The following is an 11,125-nucleotide window of genomic DNA, read 5'->3' on the forward strand; positions in this document are numbered from 1 at the left end:
TCCTATCCTTAAAGAAAGAGAGAAAATTTTCAAAGCCATACTCAAGTTTTACAATTTCAGTGATACCTACTTGGCTAAACTTATTACTTTTCTATATTTTAAAACTATACACACAGTTACTTCTTCTGGATGCAAAGTTAAATGCCACAATGGGAAATAAAGGCCATGAGCTAATAGAGCTGTGATGTATTTTTGTGTTTTTTGTTTGTTTGTTTGTTTTTCGAGATGGAGTCTTGCTCTGTCACCAGGCTGGAGGGTAGTAGCGCGATCTCTGCTCACTGCAACCTCCGCCTTCCGGGTTCAAGGGATTTCCCTGCCTTAGCCTCCCAAGTAGCCGAGACTACAGGCGTGTGCCAGCATTCCTAGCTAATTTTTTAATATTTTAGTAGAGATGGGGTTTCCCTGTGTTGGCCAGGATGGTCTCGATCGCCTGACCTTGTGATCTGCCTGCCTCGGCCTCCTGAAGTGCTGGGATTACAGGTGTGAGCCACTGCGTGTGATGTGCTTTTGATTGTCCTTTTTCCTTTGAAAAAATATTTCTGTGGTATCTATTCTGTGCAAGGCACAGATAAATACAACCCACATAGCACCTAGACAAAGAGATAACGATTTTAAGCACAACAGAAGCCTAAGAACAATAGAATAAAGCAACAAAATTAAAAGAGCATTGCTTTTGGATCTCATGAGAGACCACAGAGTTGTTACTTTTTAATTGTTATAACAAAGGCATACAAATTTCTTTGGTTGCCAAAATCAGTCTTCAGGACTAAATTCCATTTCTGGGAGGACCTCAAGTGGTCCTGTTTTCCCTTGGAAAAAGCCCTAGGAAATGCTCAACATATCATCATATCACTTGCATTCGAGGGTGGATTCAAATGAAGGTCTTGGAGGCCCTAAGAATCTTACCTAGGTCAATTCTCCCTCAGGAAATTCCCCCTCAGGTCAATCCATAAAGTCATTATTAGTGTCCTGACTTAAAGCAGAAACCAATTCCTTGAACAAGGTGGGCACAGAAGGAAGAAAACTTCTGGGACAGAGTGGCTTTAATTTCAACCAACCAAAGGGACAAAGATGCTTTGGAATGTTTTAGGCTGGCTAGTGATACTCCCCAGCAGAAAATAAACCAGCTGGGTGTAGTGGCTCATGCCTGTAATTCCAATGCTTTGAGAGGCAGAGACAGGATGCCCTTTTGAGGCCAGGAGTTCCAGCCTGGGGAACATAGTGAGACCTTGTCTCTATAAAAAAAGAAGAAAATACAGAAAATAAACCAAAGCCTTGCCCATCATTCTACAAGGGACATATTTCTACACTGGAGATGCCTGAGTTGTCCTTTCCAGTTGAGGAGCTGTATATATTTAAAAAGTAGAACTATATCTGAGATTGAAATACTTCTTCAACCCCCATATACCTCCTTTTTTAGATTCTGTTGACCATTATTAAATCTCCAGATTTCTATATGTTCCTGAAGTTTAATTTGGGAACTTGACCCTCCTAGCAGTATGGAATTTAGAGGCCTGGAATTCTTCTCTACAAACTAATAAGTTCTGAGTGGGAAGCAGAATCACTTGGGTGTGAGTTAAGTTCCCTTTTCAGAGACAGAATGGCATGAGATTGACAGCAGGCATTCTGAAGTCAGAACACCTGGTTTCAAATCCCAGCTCAGTTACTGACTGGTCATATGACCTTGGGCATGTTACTTAACCAGTCTGAACTTGGTTCCTCCTCTAGAAACTTGGAACAAAAATGATTCCTAACTCACAGGATAATAAGTAGAATTTTCATTATCTATGGCTGTGTAACAAATTATTCCAAAACTTAGTCATTCAAACCAATAATTTCTTTATTTTTCCTTTTTTTTTTTGAGAGCAATTCAAGGGAAGGGTAAATAGACTCCACCTCTTTTTTTTTTTCTTTGAGACGGAGTTTCACTCTTGTTGCCCAGACTGGAGTGCAATGGCACGATCTCGGCTCACTGTAACCTCTGCCTCCCGGGTTCAAGCGATTCTCCTGCCTCAGCCTCCCAAGTAGCTGGGATTCCAAGCGTCCACCACCATGCCCAGCTAATTTTTTTTTCTTTTTGTATTTTTAGTAAAGACGGGGTTTCACTGTGTTGGACAGGCTGGTCTTGAACTCCAGCCCTCAGGTGATCCACCCACTTTGGCCTCCCAAAGTGCTGGGATTACAGGCATGAGCCACCGGGCCCGGTCTTTTTTTTTTTTTTTTTGAGACGGAGTCTCACTCTGTCGCGCAGGCTGGAGTGCAGTGGCACGATCTTGACTCACTGCAACCTCTGCCTCCAGAGTTCAAGCAGTTCTCTTGCCTTAACCTCCCAAGTAGCTGGGATTACAGGTGCGTGCCAGCATGCACTGCTGATTTTTGTAATTTTTAGTAGCGATGTGGTTCGCCATGTTGGCCAGGCTGGTCTCGAACTCCTGACCTCAGGTGATCCACCCACCTTGGCCTCCCAAAGTGCTGGGATTACACGCGTGAGCTACTGCGCCCAGCTGCTTCAATATTTCATCTACAAAATAGCAGTAGTAAGTATATCTACCTCAGAATTATTATAAAGGTTAAATGAAATATTACATGTAGGCCGGGGGTGGTGGCTCACGCATGTAATCCTAACACTTTGGGAGGCCAAGGCGGGCAGATCCCTTGAGGCCAGGAGTTCAATACCAGCCTGACCAACATGGCGAAACTCCATCTCTTCTAAAAATATAAAAATTAGCTGGGCATGTTGGTGCACTTCTGTAATCCTAGCTACTTGGGAAGCTGAAGCAGGAGAATTGCTTGTACCTGGGAGGCATAAGTTTCAGTGAGCCGAGATCAAGCCACTGTACTCCAGCCTGGGTGACAGAGCCTGGGTGACAGAGCAAGACTCCGTCTGAAAAAATAAAAAATAAAATGAAATATTACATGTAAAAAGCATAGAAAAGCTGATTTAAAAAAGAAATTTTTTGCGGCTAGGCACGGTGGCTCAAGCCTGTAATCCCAGCACTTTGGGAGGCCCAGGCGGGTGGATCACCTGAGGTCGGGTGTTCGAGACCTGCCTGACCAACATGGAGAATACAAAAAATACAAAAATCTCTACTAAAAATACAAAATCAGCCAGGCGTGGTAGTGAATGGCTATAATCCCAGCTACTCGGGAGGCTGAGGCAGGAGAATAGCTTGAACCCAGGAGGTGGAGGTTGTGGTGAGCCGAGATTGCATCACCACACTCCAGCCTGGGCAATAAGAGCAAAACTCTGTCTGAAAAAAAAAGAAAAAGAAATTTTTCAGCTGGGCGCAGTGGCTCACGCCTGTAATCCTAACACTTTGGAAGGCTGAGGCAGGTGGATTATCTGAGGTCAAGAGTTCGAGACCAGCCTGGCCAACATGGTGAAACCCCGTCTCTACTAAAAATACAAAAATTAGCCAGGCATGGTGGCACACGCCTGTAATCCCAGCTACTCAGGACACTGAAGCAGAAGAATTGCTTGAACCCAGGAGACGGAGGTTGCAGTGAGCCGAGATCGTGCCACTGCACTCCAGCCTGGACGACAGAGGAGACTCTGTCTAAAAAAAAAAAAGAAAGAAACTGTTCTTCAGACTTATTGTGGTACATATATAAGGTATGGTTCTAGGTAGTTTTCTCCAGACTGTCAACTAGTTGTCTCAACATTCATAAAACAATCCTTTCTTCTATTTAGTAGTGTCTTTGTGTTATATATTAAATGATCATTTGTAATAAGGTTCTATTTCTGAGGTTCCTATTTCAGTCCCATGAATCTATTTATTTGTTCCATTATTTAAATTATTGTTGCATCATAATGTCATTTACCATCTTGACAGCGACTGTCTCCTCTTTACTCTCGTTTTTAAAGCTATTCTTTGATACCTTAACCTGTTTAGTGAACTTTTTTTATTTTTTAAGACAAACTCTCACTCTGTCACCCAGACTGGAGTGCAGTGGTACAATCTTAACTCACCGCAGCCTCAATCTCCCAGGCTCAAGTGATCCTCCTGCCTCAGGCTCCTGAGGAGCTAGGACTAAAGGCATGCACTACTACACCTGGCTAATTTTTTAAAATTGTTTTTTTGTAGAGACAAGGTCTCACTATGTTACCCAGGCTGGTCTCCACCTCCTGGGCTTTAAGTGATCCTCCCACCTCAGCTTCCCAAATTGCTAGGGTTATAGGTGTGAGCCACCACGCCCAGCCTAGTGAACTTTTTGTTTTTTCTCACTCATAGTTGTGACCAGTGAACTTTTATCAGTTTCATCTACTTCTAAGAAAAATCTTATTGGTTTAGCATGCTGTTCAAACTCCTAAAAAAAAAAAATAAAAATCATATTAGTATTTTCATTGGAATGATGTTTTAGTTAAAACTTGATGTGAAAATATATTATTTTCCTTTTTTCTCCTTCCAGAACCCTTTAGCTCATGTCATCTTTAAATTTCCAGTAATACAATCCTGTTCTTTTTTTCTTTTTTTTTTTTTGAGATGGAGTCTCACTCTGTCACCCATGCTAGAGTGCAGCAGCGTGATCTAGGCTCACTGCAACCTCTGCCTCCCGGGTTTAAGTGATTCTTGTGCCTCAGTCTCCCAAGTAGCCGGGACTACAGGCGTGTACCACCATGCCAGCTAATTTTTGTGTTTTTTAGTAGAGACAGGGTTTGACCATGTTGGTTAGGCTGGTCTCAAACTCCTGGCCTCAAGTGATCCACCCGCCTTGGCCTCTCAAAGTGCTAAGACTACAGGTGTGCGCCACTGTGCCTGGCCTCAGTAATACAATCTTCCCTTAAGTATATTCTGGGTTTTTTTTTGTTTGTTTGTTTGTGGGTTGTTTCTTTGTTTTTGTTTTGTTTTGTTTTGTTTTTTAGTATGCCTGTCTTGGCACTTTAAGTATATTCTCAAGGTTTTTTTGCCCTTTTAGTGGCAACTATCTGTTTCTTTTATCATAATATTTTCAAGGTGGTTAGTGCTGGTGGATAAGCATACATTTTATCATTTATTTACTCTTTTTTCCTTTTATATTAAATGTCAGTTGTAGAGGGCCAGGTGCAGTGGCTCACGCCTGTAATCCCAACACTTCGGGAGGCTAAGACGAGCAGATCATCTGAGGTCAGTAGTTCGAGACCAGCCTGGCCATCATGGTGAAACCTTGTCTCTACTAAAAAATACAAAAAATTAGCTGGGTGTGATGACACACACCTGTAATCCCAGCTAGTTAGGAGGCTGAAGCAGGAGAATTGTTTGAACCCGGGAGGCGGAGGTTGCAGTGAGCCAAGATCATGCCACTATATTCCAGCCTGGGGGACAAGAGCACGACTCAGTCTCAAAAAAAAAAAAAAAAAAAAAAAGTCAGTTGTAGAGCATTCAGTTAATCATATCTCTCAATTCATTGCTTAATACAAAGTCAGCTACATAATGCCTACTACTGGGTTTGTTTGTTTGTTTTGTTTTTGAGACAGAGTTTTGCTCTTGTTGCCCAGGCTGGAGTGCAATGGTACAATCTCAGCTCATGGCAACCTCCACCTCCGGGGTTCAAGCAATTCTCCTGCCTCAGCCTCCCAAGTAGCTTGGATTAGAGGCACGTGCCACCACACCTGGCTAATTTTGTGTTTTTAGTAGAGACGGGGTTTTACCATGTTGGTAAGGCTGGTCTTGAACTCCTAACCTCAGGTGATCCACCCACCTCGGCCTCCCAAAGTGTTGGGATTACAGGCGTGAGCCACCGTACCCAGCCTGGTTCATTTTTAAAATTTATTTTTGTTTCCTTCAATGTAGACACCAGTGAGAATTGCTGTGTTCTGCATAAAGAATGCCCCAATCCTGAATCCCATTTTTTTCTCCTCACACTGATGTTCTTTTGCTGTTGTTGTTGTTTGTTTTTAGAAAAGAAATGAAGTTTCGAGATGTTGCCCAGACTAGTCTCGAACTCCTGGGCACAAGTGATCCGCCTGCCTTGGCCTCCCAAAGTGCTGGGATTATAGGAGTGAGACACTATGCCCAGCTTCTAATGTGTGTGTGTGTTTTTTTCTTTTGTAGAGATGAGGTCTTGCTATGCTGCCCAGGCTGTTCTTGAACATCGGAGCTCAAGCAATCCTCCTGCCTCAGCCTCCCAAAGTGCTGGGATTATAGGTGTGAGCCACCGCACCCAGCCTAATGGTTTTATATAGGTTGTAAACACATTTCTATGTGTTTTAATTTACATAAATGAGATATGGTATTTTTTTTGTTTGCTTTGTTTTGTCTTTTCTTTTTTTTTGAGAGAGAGTCTCTGTCACTCAGGCTGGACCTCCCAGGCTCAAGCAATCCTCTTGCCTCAACCTCTGGAATAGATGGAACCACAGGCGTGCACCACCACATCCAGCTAATTTTTTTTAGTTTTTCATAGAGATGGGGTCTCCCTAGGTTGCCCGGGTTTGTTTGTTCTATTTCTTACTTCTTTACTCTTCAGCATTATGTTTTTGTTTTTGAGACAGATTGTTGCTCTGACGCTCAGGCTAGAATGCAGTGGCATGATCACAGCTCACTGCAGCTTCAACCTCCTGGGTTCAAGGGACCCTCCCACCTCAGCCTCTCCAGTAGCTGGGACTACTGGAAAGAATATCCTTGTATGACTGTCCTTCAGACCTGTGCAAGAATTTCCCTGGCATATGCACAATATATCCAGAGATAATTGAGTCAGAAGTATATACTAACTTTTTTCACCGAATTCTGTCAGAATGCTTTCTAGAATACCTGAATCAGTTTACCCTACTTTCCCATATACTTGCCAAACTGAGATGTAGCATTCTTTATCATTTTTGCCAGTCTGATGAGTGTCAAATGGTATAATATCTTTGCTTTAATTTTTATTTGCTTTCTAGTGAGGCTGATTATGTCTTCATTATTTGTTAGCCCTTTGGACTTCTCTTGCTTCAGATGGCCTAATCATATCTTTTTCCTGTTTTTCTACTGAGTTTCCAATATTTTCTTGCTGATTTGCTGGAGTTATTTATATTCTAGTTTTGATGCCCTGAAGGTTTTAGCCATTGCTATTATCTTTTCCAACTCAGTCACCTGTCTCCTAAGTTTGTACTTCATTGAACACAAATCTTTAAATTTTATGCAGTCACATTCAATTTTTTTTTCTTTTTCTTTTTCTATTTATTTATTTATTTGAGACAGAGTTTTACTCTTGTCACCCTGGCTGGGGTGCAGTGCACAGTTTCAGCTCACTGCAACCTCTGCTTCCCAGGTTCAAGCAATTCTTCTGCCTCAGCCTCCTGAGTAGATGGGGTTACAGGCATGCGCCACCATGCCCGGTTAATTTTGTATTTTTAGTAGAGACAGGTTTCACCATGTTGGTCAGACTGGTCTCAAACTCCTCACCTCAGGTGATCTGCCCACCTCGAGTTCCCAAAGTGCTGAGATTACAGGCACAAGCCACCTCGCCCAGCCCTCATTTTTTTTTTTTTTTAATCTCATGTTGGTATTTTGGATCCTGCTCAAGTTTTCCTCCTGATTCACAAACATAGTCCCCTGCATTTTCTATTAATATTATTTTAGTAGATAGTAGAATCCATTTTGAGTCCCCTTTACACATGGTAAAAACAGAGAGCTCAGGCTTGATTTTTCTCTGTAAAACTGTAAGCCAGATTTATCATGCCACCTAAGAAACAATCCATCCTTTTATTATTGTTTTGTGATGCTACCTTTACCAAATATCAAGGCTCGCTCCTGTAATCCCAACACTTTGGGAGGCTGAGGCAGGAGGATCACTGGAGGCCAGGAGTTCAAGACCAGACTGGGCAAAATAGCAGGACCCCTGTCTCTAGAAACAACCAACCAACCAAACAACCAAAACAAATGTTTTAATTTAATCACATTTGTTTCTCGCAGGAATAAAACAATTATTAATCATATCATGAGTGTCAGAATGTCTTCAGATCTGTATCAAGCCCCTAGAATGCTTGCCTACTTAAGTCCTTTACACATGGATTATTTATTTATTTATTTATTTATTTATTTATTTATTTTCGAGACAGAGTTTCACTCTTGTCCCTCAGGCTGGAGCACAATGGTGAGATCTTGGCTCACTGCAACCTCTGCCTCCCGGGTTCAAGCGATTCTCCTGCCTCAGCCTCGAGAGTAGCTGAATTGCAGGCGCGCGCCACCATGCCCAGCTAATTTTTGTATTTTTAGTAGAGACAGGGTTTGGCCATGTTGGCCAAGCTGGTCTCGAACTCCTGACCTCAGGTGATCTGCCGGTCTCAGCCTCCCAAAGTGCTGGGATTACAGGCGTCAGCCGCCACGTCCGGCCCTTTTCACATGGATTTTTCAGGCTTGGGGGTTTCTTCCTTGCCCATTCTTCAGACCGCACAATACAAGTGCCCAGAATATGGGGGACCTTTATCAGGTACCCTAGTTATTGTATGGAGTCGGTTGACAAGCCTCATTTTGCAGGAACTTGTGTCTACTCTTCCATTCCCTTGATCTGAATTCTTAGTGTGCCTCATTTTCCATGAACTGGATTATTTCAGGTTTTTGGTCTCCAGCCTAAAACTGCTGTTACTGCTGATACTTGCTCTCCAAATGTTAATCCCCTCCCTAGGAAGCTCCACATCCCTCCCAGTTTGTCTTCTCTCTGAGGTCCCTGTTAAATTTCTCTCACTCTGTCTGCCTGTGCAAAGATGAGATAAAAATGAAATTTTCAACCATAATGTCCACCAAAGGAGGGTAGAGCCTGGTAAATAAAAGCCTTTTTGTTCTACTGAACATTTGGATGTGTTTGGATATGCAAAACTGGGTCCACATCTTAGCTTGGAAGTAGACAGCAGCGAGAACTGCTGTGTTCTGTATAAAGAATATGAATTTGCATTTGGGGGCTGCAGTTCAGGAAGGAGAGGGTGCTGAAATGATACAAGACCCAGGAGAGAAGAGAAACAATCTAGCCAGGGTGTTACTAAATACCTATATGAGTCAGAAGCCAATAGAAAAATTCCTTGGGGCCGGGTACGGTGGCTCACGCCTGTAGTCCCAGCACTTTGGGAGGCCGAGGCGGGCGGATCACGAGGTCAGGAGATGGAGACCATCCTGGCTAACACGGTGAAACCCCGTCTCTACTAAAAAATACAAAAAATTAGCCGGGCGAGGTGGCAGGTGCCTGTAGTCCCAACTACTCGGGAGGCTGAGGCATGAGAATGGCGTGAACCTGTGAGATCGCGCCACTGCACTCCAGCCTGGGTGACAGAGCGAGACTCTGTCTCAAAAAAAAAGAAAAGAAAAAGAAAAATTCCTTGGAAAAGAACTTTTAAGAAGTATCTAGTATTTGGCTGGGAGCGGTGGCTCATGCCTGTAATCCCAGAACTTTGGGAGGCCGAGGCAGGCAGATCACCTGAGATCAGGAGTTCAAGACCAGCCTGGCCAACATGGCGAAACCCTATATAATAAAAATACAAAAATTAACTGGGCATGGTGGCACACACCTGTAGTCGCAGCTACTCGGGAAGCTGAGGCAGGAGAATCGCTTGAAGTCGGGAGGCAGAAGTTGCAGTGAGCTGAGATCGCACCACTGCATTCCAGCCTGGGTGACAGGACAAGACTCTGTCTCAAAAAAAAAAGAAGTATCTAGTATTCAAGTGGAAGGGTTCATGTTGTTGAACTGTGAATACCCATACCTCATTCATTTTCACTCCCCAAATTTTCATCAAAATCTGATAAAAAACAAAAATGTACTGGGTGCAGTGGCTCACACCTGTTAAATCCCCAAACTTTGGGAGGCTGAGGTGGGAGGATCACTTGAGGCCAGGAGTTGAAGACCAGCTTGGGCAACATGATGGGATCTTGTCTCTAGAAAAAAAAAATGTTAAAACATTAGCTGAGCATGATGGCATGTGTCTGTGGTAGCAGCTACTTGGGAGGCTGAGGTGGGAGGATCACTTGAGCCTAAGAAGTTGAGGCTGCAGTGAGCCATGATCTTGCCACTGCACTCCAGCCTGGGCAACAGAGCAAGAACCTGTCTCAAAAAACAAAAGCAAAAATACCTCACGTTGGCTGGGCAAAGTGGCTCATGCCTGTAATCTCAGCACTTTGGGAGGCTGAGGCGGTTGGATCACATGAGGTCAGGAGTTTGAGACCAGCCTGATCAATATGGTGAAACCCCGTCTCTACTAAAAATACAAAAATTTGTGGTGATGTGCACCTGTGGTCCCAGCTACTCAGGAGGCTGAGACAGAAGAATTGCTTGAATCTGGGAGGCAGAGGTTGCAATGAGCAGAGATTGTGCTATTTGCACTTCTAGCCTGAGCGACAGAGCAAGACTCCGTCTAAAAAAAAAAAAAAAAACTTCATGTTAACAGATAATAACATCTGTGGAGGTGGGTGTGGGGTGGGAGGTGAGCAGTGGAGTGAGTAGTGGTATTATAAGTATGTATCAATTGAAACAGGTAATGAAATTAACCAATGGATCCGCACGGTGTAGAATGGAACACCTGTGTAAGAAATAAGGTGACAATCTATTAACTGACCCTGCTTAGTGGAAGCCAGAAGCAGAGAAACACAAGGAGAAGGAGGAGGAGGAAGAAGAATGAAGAGGTGAAAATAGCTAATACTTACAAGACATGCCAGGATTTGTTCTAAATGCTTTGTTTATACATATAAAGGTGACCATGAGAACGTCATACCTTCCCCAACATCTACCTCCTCCCTCCCAGAGAGTCACAGAAATCTTAGGGAGAGCTTTGGACTTCCCATAGTAAGTAACTAGCATTCAAGCCAATCTTGTCTAGATCTCATACGTAGGAGACTTCAGATAACACCTGGGTAGCATTTAAGCTTTAGCTCTTACTTCCAAGAATGCTCCAAGGGAGGTTTAAGCCATAGTACAATGTTATATCACAGCTTCCTTCCAGCTTCTAGTCCTGAAAGTGCCCTCAAACTCATCATTAGAGCATACCTTTATTGTATTTTCAAGTGTATCATAACTATTGTGTATATTTAAATAGGCAAAAGTTCCTTTTGTGGACCTTGATTATATATACAAACACACACTTTTTTTTCTTTCTTTCTTTTTTTTTTTGTGATGGAGTCTCACTGTGTCACCCAGGCTGGAGTGCAGTGGCACTCGGCTCACTGCAACTTCCGCCTCCCCGGTT

At 43.2% G+C, this 11,125-nt stretch overlaps 1 pseudogene; it reads left to right on the forward strand.

The window, feature by feature from the left end:
• The window catches only part of LOC134739548 (RNA ligase 1-like), a 44,688-nt pseudogene extending 34,127 nt beyond the window's left edge, over positions 1 to 10,561 (forward strand).
• Positions 10,562 to 11,125: the final 564 nt, after the last annotated feature.

This window comes from Pongo pygmaeus, chromosome 4 (genome assembly GCF_028885625.2).
Source record: "Pongo pygmaeus isolate AG05252 chromosome 4, NHGRI_mPonPyg2-v2.0_pri, whole genome shotgun sequence".
NCBI classification, from domain to species: Eukaryota; Metazoa; Chordata; class Mammalia; order Primates; family Hominidae; genus Pongo; species Pongo pygmaeus.